The 15,149-nt window shown below is 43.6% G+C and overlaps 1 protein-coding gene and 1 long non-coding RNA gene across 13 annotated transcripts in view; one reads left to right on the forward strand and one right to left on the reverse strand.

The window, feature by feature from the left end:
- The window catches only part of LOC128348767 (uncharacterized), a 79,799-nt gene extending 74,527 nt beyond the window's left edge, over positions 1–5,272 (forward strand). Inside the window, exon 3 of the long non-coding RNA XR_008318313.1 lies at positions 4,841–5,272. This is a non-coding gene — a long non-coding RNA (uncharacterized LOC128348767). The remainder of the gene's footprint in view (positions 1–4,840) is intronic.
- GABRG3 (gamma-aminobutyric acid type A receptor subunit gamma3) overlaps positions 1–15,149 on the reverse strand; it is a 578,435-nt gene that overhangs the window by 124,932 nt on the left and 438,354 nt on the right. The gene's annotated exons all lie outside the window — the stretch shown is intronic.

Below are 15,149 nucleotides of genomic sequence, written 5' to 3' on the forward strand. Positions count from 1 at the left end.
GGGTACTTAATCACATTATTGAAGCCACAAATATTTAATATGCAAATTAATCTTCAAAACCATCGGATTTGCTCCCAAATGCTTCCATATAATACTGAGGAATGTGTTTAAAAACGTCTTGTGGAAGCTTTGTTTAGGATATTTAGAATCTCAAGCCAATAGTTCTTCCACGTAGTATCAATGCAAGATTTTTAAAAGTACATTTGAAGAGCAGACTGGAAACAACACTTCTGCTTAGAGCATGGCTGCACAACTTCAGCCTTCCATCTTCCCCAGCCACAGTGGCCAAATAGTCAGGGAAGATGGGACTTGCAGCCTAACAACAACTGGAGAGTAAAGATGTGCAGCCCTGACTTAGAGCCTGTCCACATGTTGTTTGTTTCAAGATTTTGGGGTCCAGAAACCTTTGGCCCAATTTGTACATGTTTCTTGTACTGTTGGAATCACTTCTGTGTGGTCTTATTCCATGGTAATAACCGACATTCATAACGTCTGATCTTCCAGATATGCAGATATGTGATTGACAGTTGCATTTACAAAATAAAGTGTGTGGTGTTTTTTTGTGTTCTTGTTTTTGCTCATGTCCTGTTTTCCACCAAGGCTATTTTTAGGTAGGTAGGTAGGTAGGTAGGTATTTGTTGTATTTGTACACCACTCCAAACTCTGGGTAGTATACAACATCACATTCCAAAGTCTCAGGACAGCAACAAAGAAGGCCCATCCCTGAGTAGCCATGAGATGAACCGGTGGCAACGGCAGGTGAATCTCTCTGGATGATCTCAATGGGCGATAGGGCTCATAGTGAAGAAGATGTTCTCTTAAATACCCTGGGGCCTAAGGTGTTTAGGGCTTTATAGGTTATAACCAAAAATCTTAGATTTTGCCCAGAAATGTATCGGTAGCCAGTGTCGTTCTTTTAATATAGGAATAATATGGTCTCTTTGAGATTACCTAGAGACCAACCTGGCTGCCGCATTCTATACTGTAGTTTCTGGACTATGTACAAAGGCAGCTCCACATAGAGTGCATTGCAGGAGTCAAGTCTGGAGGTTACAATCATATGTACTTCTTTTTTGAGGTTATTTATCTCAAGAAACCGATGCAGCTGGCGTATCAGCCAAAGCTGAAATAAAGTGCAAATCAAAACCCAGGTGATATTGTGTCATTCATATAGTCTTTAAGCTATCATTACAACTAGTAAGGTCTTCCTCTTTCCTCAATAAATGCTGCAGTCCCAAGGTTCAATCACCAAAAACAACAACAATAATCTTGATGTGCAACTGGATCTATCCACATAGTGTTCTATGGTCAAGGTAGATGCACTTCCCAGTACAGGGTATCTTTGTCCAAGCCAGTAAATTACTCTTCCATGCATTCACTTATGCATGATGGGAAAAGCTGATTGTATCCAAGGACACCCAGATTCCAATTTGCCTTTTCCATCCTTGAATTTGCAAATGAAATATATGATATAATCAGCAGCATAGCCTCAAAATACTGGCTGACATCCTGACTAAGGAAGTACTGGTGCAACAAGAGCATCTGAATAACAGTACTTCCAGACTAACTGTACCAGCACAACAGGGAGGGAGAGAATTTTGATGACCTCCCCTTCCTCAGGAAGCCTTCTGTGTCATCTGAAGATATGTCCCACCTGAAAACAGTCCACAGCATCAAAAATCACCCTTTCTATGGTGTGCCCGTGCAGTTAATCTGGAAGTGTATTCTGATCCTCTCAGAGCTTCCTAATTCAGAATGTCAGGCACTTTTTCTAGTGTTTCATATTTGGAAGCTTGTGCCGTTTTGTTTGGGCTCGTTTCAGTTAATCTTATCGTTTTCTTGAAATCTCCATATTTCAGTCAAACTTACTAGTTGACATTTCTTTGTTCAACAGAGCATTAATTATAAATACAGTTTTTATTTATGTCATGTAGGAGGTACATTTATAGAACTTATTTATTGTATACTATATGTAGGGCAAAGACTGTCAAATGCAATGCTTGACATTGCCTAATATACATGTTTATCTACACCCACGCAAATGAGCCAATACAGTTCTGCCAAAGGAACGCTTTAAGTGTTGGTTTGAGACTGGTACTGATCAAAGCACTACTCCTTGACCCATTTTATTTTGGACGTTTCCATGTGGTAAAATGCAGCTCCAGATGAGCATTGAACAGGTTGAGTACACACACTGGGTAAGCATTTGAGCAGCACACAGACAGGAAGATTGTGCCAGACAATATATTTTTATAGAGTGAACTTCAGTATATTCTCATCATCCAGTGGTTTGTCGTGATTTCATGTCCTTTATGTGTTTTTACTTGATGTTTTAATGCTGTGTTATGAACCACCCAGCGAACAATTAGTTATGGGGCAGCTAACAGATAAAGTTTGTTTGTTTATCTATCATCATCATCAACAACAACAACAACAACAAAGCATTTGAATATTCAAATTGAATGGCACACACCTGGACCTTCTCTGGGGTAATCAAGGGATTCATTGCCATACAAAGGTATTCTGAGGGCTTCTAGGAATTTGGCTCTAGGGTCCTGACTGGTAAAAATCAGGGGTGTTTGGGCTCAAATCTAGTTCTAAGGCTGCTGCATAAGCAGCTCTTATTGGCACTCTTATAGCAACCCCTTTTCTTCTGCAGAAGAGCACTTGAGCTGTGATGCTGGTGCAGAATGAGGGCATGCAGAGATTCACTCAGAGCCTCTTATGACTCTTCTATTCAGCATCCTATAGTCCTTTTGGCTGAATCAGAGATGCAAGGACTAATACAATTCTGTGGCAGCCACAGGTGACTGCAAAGGGGTGGAAGGAACATTTGCTTACAAAGACTACTGGCTTTGCCTTACCTTTCTTCCCAGAATGCAGGGGTGTACCATTAATTAGACAAAGGGAGACAAATGTCTCCTGGCCCACAGCCTCTGGGGGGCCCCAAGGCCATTCCTTGCCACCGTTTCCTCTAAACCACGCGGTTACATGCACAGAGCCTTCAACCCTGCCATGCAGTGATCCCAAAGAGTCGCTCACTGAGCTGCTCACTCATCCTCTTGCTGCCACTGTGGCTGCTGCTCCTACCCCGAGACCCCTAATCCTTGCCACTTGCTCCACAGCTGCTGCTCCTGCCCACACTGCCTTTCCCCATTGCCTGTAGTATTCCCACTCTCCACTTTCATTGCTCTGCTCTCCCCTCTCCACCTTTGCCTTTCAGAGCCCACATGGCAGTGGCAGTGGGAGCAAACAGGTGGAGCTGATTCCCTTGATCTTGCGCTCCACCTTCACCTTTCCCCTGATGCATTTCTGGCCGTGGTGTTAGGCATTGTGTGGTGGAGATTGAAATGGGGAGCTGTGTGGTAGGGGCCGGATGACGGTGGTGGTGCTGCAGCATTGTGGCAGAAGTGAACTTCCCCTCTGCAGGGACATGCAGCGGGTGACGCGATGCAGTTGGCAGGGCCCCGGGGGTTGAGATTGGGAAGCAGGTGTGGCTATGCTGGGCTCTACAAAAGCTTGTCTCTCTGCAAGCGGAACATCATGTTGCAGCAGAAAGACGGACCTTCTTGTCTTGCCTTGCCTCTTCCCCCACCTCCCATGATTGAAATTGAAATCTTTTTTTGGGAAGAGATGCTGATACAGGTCCTGGGAAGCTAGGAGCGTGGGGGCAGGGTGGTCATGAGTGGAGGTGGATGACATTAAGCAGCAGCACCATAAAATAAAGATGAAATCGCCACCCGAAAACAAGCAGCCTGGAAGGCTTGCTCACGTAAGATTGTTGGTTCTCATTGTGGTCCATGGGTTGCAAAACAGGCATGGTCAGTTGTCCTCTGGTATCCCCTTGCCTTCCTCTATCCCTCCTTTCCCTTTGCTCTCTCTGCTGCCCTACATCTCTTTGGACCAAGCAGTTGTGGGGAGGAGATGGCTCAGGCTCGGGTCTTGTTTCCTCCCCCTCCTTAATACAGGTTTGTGCAAAAAGAAGATACTAGTCTTGGGGAAGGGCAGGTTGGGAAGGCAGATTACCCCTGGCAATCTGGTGCTTTCTGGTGACCATGTTTACTAAATGACTCACTCACTTTTCCAAGCCCCTTCTCATTTCCTAATCTGTTTTAATCTATATGTCAAGTATGGGTGTGTAAGTGTGTGTCAGTGCCTATGTCTCTTGGAAAGCTATTATTTTTGAAAGCATGACTCTACACACATTAAACCGGGGGGGGGGGGGGGAAGAGAATATGAATGAGGACATCATTGCTGCTTGGGCTCTTGCATGGCAAGATTGAGGGAATTGGCTCCAGCCTCTGCTCCAAGTCCCATCGCCTGTTTGCTGCAGTCACCACTGCCACATGAACTTTGGTCGGGGAGCAATAGCTGTGGAGGCGGAGCAAGTGGAAAGGAATCTTTAAATTCCCTTTAACCTATCTGTGTATTAAATCAAATATCCTTTTGGAATTTTAATTATGCATGAATGTGTTTGTTACTAGGGTGCCTAGTGTGTCAAGGTAATATTGATGTTCTAGCATTACACATGCAATAATAATTCAAAAAGAAATATATATAATAACTAAAATCATTACATTCCTATAGAATAAAGTGTGAACAGTATTCTTCATTTCAGATGTAGTTCTGTGAAAGTATCTAATAGTTTAAATCCAATGTTATTTTTACACTATACTGCACATGTATGACTGGGAGGCTATTTTAAGAAATATTTATTAAGGAAATTGGTTGAGATACGGTTGTATTATTTTGTTCTGCTGTTGTTTACATCTTGTAACTGTAGTCTCCTAGTGTTAATCTGCTACACTATATTACATGTGCCCTTAATGTTCTTCTGCAGCAGAGACATGGGGCCAGGAGAAGGAGAGGAAAGGAGCAAGGGGCCCATTTTGAAATCTCGTCTCCGGGCCCACTTCAACCTTGGTATGACCCTGCCAGAATGCCAAAGTAATTGCAGCTTTTCAGTTCTGTTTCCCTGACTCACAAGATTCATTTATTTTGCACAATATATTTCTAAACACTTCCAAACCCAGTTGCTCTATGCATGTATATTAAACAGACATTCATAAGTTCCAATATTTAAAGAATGAACTTGCTGTTACTAAAAAGGGAAACGTTCTTCTGCATGTTGTGAAGAAATACAAATAACTTTGGGTTGGAACACTAGAACAACATATTTGTATAGACACAAGGGCCTACTGTAAAAACTCCATGTACATTATTTAGCATTTTCTCCTATAATTGCCACTTTACTCAAATAAAGGAAACCAGTCATTGCTCATTTGCATATGTTAATTCATTCAAATGCATGCACATTTTTAAAAGTTCACTCTGCCTTGCTTGAGCTAAAGACATCCAACCAAGTGGCTAAAGAGCCAGGGGAAGAAAATTTAAACTTTGCTTTGTTCCCATTGTGCAAGGTACATTTGGCTCACAAACTATACAATCCAATCCTCACTTACTCCAACACTCAGATGTGTTCATGATTTACTGTCCTGGTTGTCATCACCTTGCCCTCTACTCTAGTCACGATGAAGTTGGTTTCACAGCCAGTGACACTAGGAATTTCCTGGAGCTGTAGTGTTCCAATACAGGTATGTACTTGCAGAGCTCTGCTTGAAAGACTACAACTCCCAGAATATTCCATTCTTTCATTTACTGCTTGAAGATACCTTTTTAAAATGATGATACCTGTTGCAGAGGGGAAATGTGGGCAGTTATGAATCATTAGCACAAATACTGACATCACCTAAGTAGCTTTCCATCAGAATTACATTCGAGTTCATACTAATTCAAGTGGAGCAGTCAGATAAAGAGTTAATTCATACAGAAAGATCTGATCCTGAAGTTTCCTGTTGCTTCATAAATGCATGCTCTCATTTTTAAAACTGTATTCAACAATATAAATTATATGCATTATATGTATTCAGCAATATAAATGCCTTAGGAAGGGTTTGAAAGAAAATGCCAGTTTGGTTTTATGATCCCGCAGCTAGAGTTTTGAACCTGAACTTGCAAGACCTGGATTCCCCTAAGGATTTGTATGATGTTATGTTCTGACAATTAGAGTTGAAAACATATTCTATTATTTATTTATCTAAAATATTTATACTCCGCCCCTCCAGTACACTACTGCTCGGGGCAGCTCACAACATTTATAAAATAGATACAATATAAAATAAGACTTATGAAACTAACAAAATTAAGTTAAACAAGTTAAAAATCCAAGTTAAAGCCACAATCAGAATTACAATTTTTAAAGTTTCAAATTAAAAATTATTTTAAAAGCCAAGAACTTAGAATTATAAAAACGAAAGAACCTACCAGATAGGTTTCCGGAGAAAGCTTATGCAAATGTACTGGGGTTGCATAGGAGCAGAGCTGAGTGGAAAGACTTGATTTGAACCTGGCTTCACCAGTAGGAGTGTGCGCACGCAGAAGGCTTCACTTTCACAGATGGCAGGGAAGGGGGCGGGCGGGAGTACGTCTCGCTGTCGCCCGCGCCCTTATAGAGAGCGCGGCCAGTCCGGGCGAGATTTAAGGGGGCTTCAGCAGCAGCAGCAGGGGGCTTCAAGGGGGCGGCAGGGAAGTACCCTGCCGCCCGATTGTTTACACACAGAGGAGCGGCGCCAGTGGAGCCATCGTAGTGGATAGAAGCGGGCGGCGAGGAATCCTGCTGCCCGGATTTTTTGGAATATTTACGGCGCAAAAAGTGGAAAGGGCGGGAGGGGTAAGTAAAGCCCCCCGCCCTTAGTGGAACCCCCCACCCCAGTGCCGGACCGCAGCTCCGCGGTTCCGTGCACACCCCTATTCACCAGCTTTGTCACTTGAATCTATGAATGTGTTTTTCCTCAACTAAATCAGGACACACACACCTATGAAAAGGCTTGCACTGAGAGACAATGAGCTGGGTCTCATGATCAGTGAGACCCGGTTCTTGAGAGTGTGCAGAGAGAGCGGGCTAAGCCCGCTCTTCCCACACACAAGCAGGGAGGGAGCGTTGGGCGGCCGGATCGGCTGCCCACACAATTGCCAGCTCCGTGACAGAGCCGGCGGGGGCTGGGGAGCTCTGGGGCCATGAGGCCCCTGGAAGCTCCAGTATGCCCTGCGTGAGTGAGCAGGGCATAATGGAGAGACCTCCAGAGCTGGGAGGCAGCTTTTCGCCTCCTCTCCGCGGGGGGGTCTCCTCATGAGTAGGTGCAGTGTGGAGGCACGCTGCGGCTACTCACAATCTTGAAAACCAGGTTTGCTGAGCACTTGCTCCGCAAACCTGGTTTTAGGGCAGGGGTACTTGAGTGGGTTACCCGCTCTAGAACCACCGGGCTTGAAGCCGAGCCCAGGGGTTCTCACGATTGCAGAAAATCCGGCTAGCAGAGGCTAGCCCAATTTTCTGCAATCATGAGAATAGCCCCAATGCTACCAGAAATGCCTGAGTTCTGGCACCTCTTTCCTTGGAAATTAAAGACTGCTTGGTAGAGTACAGACAACAAAAAGGAAGGATGTTCTGACCTCTGCCAGTCCCAGAAGATCTAGGTCCACTGAGAGGTTACATCCCTTTGTCCCAGGAAGAACACCATGACAAGAAGAAGATCAGCCTAGCTCCAGTAATTGGCCAGACAATGAGCAGCTGCAGGGAGCCGGTTCTTTCTGCCCCGCCTACAAGAACTCTGGTCTAACTACCAGTTGCCCCCTGGGACCAGAGAAGTGAGGAGAAAGATGATCTGGTCTCTGCCACCAGTCAAAAGAACAATGGCAAGTGGGTTTTTTTGGTATTGTTGTCAAATAGTGTGTAAACTGGTTTGAGCCAAATGTTTGCATAATTAGCTAAATAAATAAAGTTTACATTCACTTTCTCTTGAAGGTAAATTGCAAATAGAAAATTGCCCTCCATTGGATCCTAAAATGTACAACTGTCTGTATAAATGAACATTTCCCCATGCTATGCTTCTCAAGAAAGTCAGGAAATTGTAACAATAATGAAGCTCTGTATGTTAAAAATTACTTTTCTTTAAAGTACTGCACAGTGCCAGGGGGTGGGGTGGGCGCTAATCAAACATATGAAAACTGATTACATTAAATGGCTCCTTAATAATATGGAAAAATAAACTTTTCTGGGACATAAAAGGAAACCTTTTACAGCAATAGCTGATAACACCTGTCTGGAGAAGGTAATTTGGTTATTATTTTAATGCAGTAATAATAATGCAAAAATTGCTCAGGGCACTTGACGAGGCCGATACTTGGGTTTTTATTCCTATCAGTGCTGTTCTAATACTGACCAATATGGGTATACTGAATGTGCGGATGGAGGGGAGGGATGTCACAGTGGCAGGCCTTGCCCTTGATGTCCAGAGGCTGATTGGCTCTTCTGCAGAGAGCCTACACATTTAAAGCTGTAGGCATGTAGGCTCTGCCCATGCAACCAGGGACCCTGCTGTTTGAAGAACTGATAAATGATGGTGTGTGTGTGTGTGTGTGTGTGTGTGTGTGTGTGTGGTCAGCATCTGCTGTTGTGATCTCACCCGCTTCCTCCATATTTATTTATTTGCAATTCTAGACTGCCCTATAACCAAAGGTTACAATAAAACCAATATAAAACATAATTAAAGCTCAGCATCATAAAATCAAAACTACAGTAAACAATACAGTGCCTGAGAGGGGAAGAACCCTAGTGACCTCTCTAGTCAAAGGCCGGGGTAAAGAGGTGCATCTTCACCATCTCCTGAATGTACACAGTGTTGGAGCTTGGTACACCACAGAGGGGAGGGCATTCCACAAACTAGGGGTGACCACAGAGAAAGCCATCTCACGTGCCCCTACCCCTTTAACTGCAGACAATGGTGGCACCACCAAGAGGGCCTCTCCTACTGACCTTAACTGCCGGGTATGTCTATATGGGAGAAGGCGTTCCTTCATGTATTTGGGGCCCAGGTTGTTCAGGGCTTTATAAGTTAGTGTTAAAACCTTGAATAAGGCTTGGTGGCAAATTGGCAACCAGTGCAGTTCCTTTAAGATGCTTGATGTGCATCTGGCTAGAACAGTGCCCATCAGAAGTCTTGCTGCTGCATTCTGCACTAGTTGCAGCCTCTAAACTGTCTTCAGGGGCAGCTGCACATAAAGCACATTACAACAGTCCAGTCTGGAAGTTACCAGAGCATGGATCACTATGGCCAGGCTATCTCTGTCCAGAAAGGACAGAGTGTGTAGATAATACTGATCTATATAGACCAATGGTCTCACTCAATATATGGCAGCTTCCTATGTTCCTATGAAAATAGGCACTCCTGGCCACCGCTGCTGCCTGGGCCTCCAGTGACAGCAACAAATCCAGGAGTTCCCCCAAGCTACACACCTGTTCCTTCCGGGGTACTACCACCCCCTCAAGAACAGGATATTTCTTCACTTCATGGACTCAAGAGCCCCTGACACACGGCACCTCCAACTTTTCTGGGTTCAGTTTCAATTTATTGGTCCACATCCAGCTCACTACCGCCTACAGGCAATGGTCAAGCACCACACTGATTGAGATGGAATAGAGAGATAGAGCTGAGCGTCATCAGCATACTGGTGGCACCTCACTCACTCACTGGTGGCACCTCACTATGCCTACTTTGGTAAGCATGAATTAGGACTGCGCACAAAACCGGGTTGCCCAGTTCAGTTCGAGTCCAGCCCGGACTTGAACCAAACCAGGCATGTTTGCTTTTGGCACCCCCAAATCCCACCAAGTTTGGTTTGGTGGGGAGGGGGTGCATTTTGGATTTTTTTAAAAAAAATTACTCATCTTCTCCGGGGAGCACTGGCACAACCACAGGAAGATCTCTGGAGGTACCCCCTCCCCCCACCAGCCTCGATTTATGCCCAAACTGCCCAGTCTGGGTGGTCTTCGGCCCATTCTGGGCCTGCCCTCTGTTGCAGTGGCCATTTTGGAGGCCACCATGCATGCCCTGCGTGGGGTGGCCAAAGACCACCCAACTGGGCAATTTGAGGCATAAACAGAGGCTGGTGGGGGGAGGGGGTACCTGGAGACACTCCCCCACATCTGCTGCAGCGCCCCCCCGGAGGGGGTGAGTAAATTAAAATTAAAAAAAAATATTTTTACTTAGAACCCCCCAAATAGGCCAGGGGATTTGGTTTGATATTGAACCAAATCGGGCAGTGTGTGTGTGTGTGTGTGTGTGTGTGTGTGTGTGTGTGTGAGTCTGATATTGAACCACTGAACCAAACCAGTTCAATGTTGAACATGTTTGCAATCAAACCTGTTCGCACATACCTAGCATGAACCAGGTTACAGTGAAATAGAATTTTAGGCCTTAATACTAGCATCACATCTACATTTAACAGAACTAATGTTTACATTTTCAGGAATGGTTGAAGAACAAATTGAAGCTTTTTAATCCCTTCCTTAGTTTATTTTTTAGTCATGCTTCAGATACATGTAATCCAATTCCAGATTATATTGGTAATTATTTCTTCTTTTAATGTTTAAAGACAAAGCCAGACAAAAAACCAAGGAAATGTATTGTCAGAAAAGCATTCAATACAAAAACAACAAAGAGAAATTAAGCACGTACAAGTCAAATATAATTACAGTTAAATTCCACTGCTTAATTTTTGACTTTAAATCATGATATTTTTTGATCTATGAATTGTTCCTGTATGAATCAAGTTATGCAACTATCAAAGTTTGGTGTGTATTTAAACTTTAGGCCATGATTGTATATTATTACCTGGAGAACAGAAAGTTTAATACAGGCTTTTGAAAATGCAGCCTTCCCACTATATTCATTATATCCATTGGGTCATGACTAAAACACCCCTTGTAGAAAGTGTATGAACAAGTTTCTTTCTCAGTCCAGCCCCACAAACCTTGATGAGATAAAACCATTATAAAAGTTCTCTTTGGATTCCACAGCTCTTACCAAGGAGATATTTCAGAGATTTTTCAGATGATTCTTCATGTCTCTAAATTCGGTTGGCTGCTACTATCCACACACCAGACAATCTCAAATGCTAGGAAAGTCCTTTCATTGGGTATTAGCTCAAATCAGCTCTGAGGAAGCACAGGATTGTGAGTGGGTACTACAGTTGACTCAGGATTTTTGTGGAGAGTTCAGTTGCCTACATATCATTTCACTGGCACCTTGCATTGACACAATATTCAACCTCGCAATGGCCCTTCATTGGGCTGGCCTGGAGATGGATTTCTTTTGTTTTATAAATGACTTTTTATAATGTAAAGTAAATAACAGAGATTTGCTTCAATGAACTCATTCCATTCTTCATAGAATCAATACTCATCACCATCAAAACCAGGGTGGATTAATATGCAGTGGTGGCTCACCTCTGTAAGTCTGAGGAAGGGTGCCAAACGCTGTCCCCTGCTGTACACCCTCCTCCCCTCCCCCACCCTTAAAGCAGGAGGCAGGAAAACATCTTGTCTCCTTGCTGGTGTTCCAATAATCTGCTGCCTGAGGTGACCGTCTCACCTCACTTCATGGAAGGGCCTCCCCTTTTCATATGACTGGGAGTTACATGTGCTTGTCTCTGGCATGGAACCTACTTTCCAGATTTCCAAGTAGCTGTAGGGAGCAATGCTGGCCTGAACTGTGCATTCTGGGGCTAGAGATGCTTCCCTTCCCATGCAGTTACAGGCACTGCATGGGAAACCTTGACTATTGCGCACAGCTCCCAATCTCTGTGTGCAAAGCAATTTTGCATCCCCTACTCCAGATAACCGAATCCTGAAACTTTTAAGCCCAGTGGCCACTATACCCTATGTTCCGGGTTTCCCCCTCTCCTTTTCAAACACCCCGGAGGTGCCTAGCTTTAGGATGCTCTGGTTCACACTACCCTTCTCACTTGCTGAAATTCCTTTACGATTATCTGATACTTCCTTGCTTCTTGGCTTCAACTTGTCTTCCCTTCAACTTGTCCATTCCTTGCCCAAAAGAAGCATGCACATTAAGGCAATATTGGGAAGGGGGAATCCATCCATCCCCTCTATTGCTGCAACGAAGGTGCTGCTTCCTACGAAGTTATGTTGCCAGTGCTCAAACAGAGTGACCTAATAGGAAGACCAGTGTCAGAAACCATGAGCTATTGCTTGCAAATGATTGGTAGAAGGGGATATCCATCCAGATATTCACAGAAAAATCTTCTTACCTGACACTGGATTATACTGTTGCTATACTAGTGTTTCTTGATAGCACATGTGAGTTGAAAGGAATGCTTGCTATTTTCAGAGAACTTACCCACTTTAGACAGAAAGTGTAATCAAAGGGAAAAGCAAATCTTTACAGCCACTTCCACCAACTGCTGAGCTCAGTGAGCTTTGGAACTGGGTCAATGCTGGAATCTAAAAGGGAGATGCTTTTTGAAGTAACCATGTTCACTGATGTAACAGAAAGGATGCAAAGTGCCCTCACATGAATGAACTTCAGCTGTTGGTAGATCAGTGCCTTGGCAAACATGAAATGTGTCATCTCCTTTTACAGCGACACAGAAGGCACTTACTGAAAGTGAGAAGACGACTTTGCTTCAGTAATACATCGCAATGCTGAAAGGCACCTGGTTAAATAAGAAAGGTACTCTTCTCTCACTGCTCATCCAGACTTGTAGTTGTTTGATTTACCAAGAAAGGTGGTTATTTCTTACTCTAGGTTTCTACAACAACAGTATGGAAGCTTAAACTTGATATGCTACATTACTCATTATCAATTTAATTGCTAATCAGCACCCTCATTTTATGGGATAATCCTGTCCTCTCTTCCCAAAGTAGTTCTTTAAAAAATCCAGAATCTTTATTTATTGTGTAAGGAAGGATGTCAATACAGAAAGCAATGTGTGGAACAATGTAGCCAAGAGAGCAACTGTATTCATTACATAAATGATTTTTGTATTAAATGTATTTAAGAGAATGAAGCTATTCCCACGATCACTAGAAAGCGGGCTAAAGGATTCTAGCCCGCTCTCTAGTGATCATGGGAACCACTGGGCTTGCGGGCGAGCCTGGTGGTTCCAAGGCGGCTAACTTGCCTAATTCCCCCTCCCCTTAAATGTGGTTAACAGAGCAAGCACTCCATTAAGCTTGGTTTTTTGCTTGTGTGCCACCTCGGCACTCAGCGACACATGAGTAGATCCCCAGCTAGGAGGTTGCAGCCAACCAGCCGGCCTTGGGGGTCTCTCCAGAATGCCCCGCACACTCATGTGGGGTACCCTGGGACTTCCAGGGACTGGATGGCCCCCGATCCCTGCAGCCCCCACTGTCTCCATGATGGAGACAGTAGTCATGTGGGCTGCCAATCTGGCTGCCCAGGGCTGCAGGCTAAGCCCACTCTCCCCACAGAGCCCAGTAAGGCACTTCACGCTAATCGTGTGAAGCGCCTCATTGTCTTCTTTGCCATGAGCCCCACCGCCCATTGAGATAATCTGGAGAGGTTTGTCTACAGTTGCCACCAGCTCATCTGATGATTATTCAGGAACAGCTGGAAGGCTGACGTTGAGCAGCCCTGCCTTAGAGCAGTAGGGTTGGGAAGTCATCATGCTTAGATGCCTCCAGTCTTCCTTAGAACTCATGCGATATTGGAGGACTATTGCTCTACCCCATGACTTCTGGTTTATGATATTCCACAAGATACCATTTTGTTTCTCATGCTCACCAACATATACATGAAACATTCAGATGAAGACTTCTGAAAATTCGGATTGAAATGTCATCAATATATTGATACTCAGCTCTATTTCTTGTTTATATTATTTCCTGGGGTGCAATGGAACCCTTGAATTATTTTCTGGTGGTGGTAAGAGAAAAAGATGGATCCTATCCAACGTGATCTGATCTGACATTAAAATTATCAAATTCTGCATGACTAGCCCTCCTTGGACTGTCAGGTCATTGGACTGGGTCAGATTTTAGTTGGGAATATCTGACTTAAGTCAGATTTCCCATAGGAATAAATGGGGGAAAGTATATAACAACTCCTGAATGGATAGGCAGAAAGTTCTCAAATTTCTCATGGTGATAGTACATGCTGATAGCATTAAGTATGTGGTGCTTGAAAGAGATTGGTCCAATGGTGGTTTTTCCCCAAAAATCGTTACATAACATAACAGAATATAAGCCTCCACTCTGTCTATAACACATGCCCAGGTGAGAGGAAACTGTTTCTTGTGTCCATATGGAATGAGTAACTCCCCTGCTTTTTGGCACCCTGTGCTATAATTTCTGAATAGCAGGGCAGAAAAGTTCTTTATATCTTTCATGATCATAGTATATGGTAATATCTTTGTTGGCTACTGTTTTTTTAAAAAATAATCTTTTTTTAAAAGTTAAGTTTTTGTAAGTACCATAATTGCTTTTTTATGGTAGAAAGCTAAGCACAAACAAGAGAGACTTCGACAGACACACAAGCAAGAACTCTCCACCCCCGTCACTCCCACTCTCTTTCCACAGAATCCCTTTCAGCATTCTCCACACAAGCAGAAATGTGAAGAACAGCAGTTGAGCAGGGATGATAAAGGAATCTGTGTCAAGCACTGTGACTTAAAGGCAACAGATTAAAAAAATTGGCATAATCCATTCCTAATGGTCAGCTTGATCTATCACTTCAAACATCTCCCCCCTTCCCCCATCTCAGCATCTTCCAAATATGGCATTGCAAACAGTGATTTCACTTAGGCAACATTGTTTGAGCTTCTGAAAGTCCTTAAAGAACACTTAGAAATTTGACAATCTTGACAGAAAATCTAACACAATAGAGATGAATACTGAAAGTTCCAACACAATAGAGGCACCCTGCTGTCACGCTTAATTAGATCCATTATAGGTTGACATAGGCACTGTTGGATCCAACAGCTCTGTTGGATCTGACATGACACACAGTCCTAAACATTTGGTCAATCTGGATGCTTTGGACCATCCAATAAGGATGTGTGAAACATTTCGGATACAAAATGTTTTGTACTCAAAAAGGACTGTTTCAGGTGTCTTGTAGACAAGACAAAACACCCATTTTCCAAATCCGAAAATTTTGTACACAAAACAAAATGTCCCCGTTACAGCTACAAAACGTTTTGTTGTTTCGGATCTCCATTTTGTGGCGATCTCTGAGTCAGTCTCCATTTTGTGTTTGACATCTTTTTGAATT

Source organism: Hemicordylus capensis, chromosome 3 (genome assembly GCF_027244095.1).
Source record: "Hemicordylus capensis ecotype Gifberg chromosome 3, rHemCap1.1.pri, whole genome shotgun sequence".
In the NCBI taxonomy this organism is placed as follows: domain Eukaryota; kingdom Metazoa; phylum Chordata; class Lepidosauria; order Squamata; family Cordylidae; genus Hemicordylus; species Hemicordylus capensis.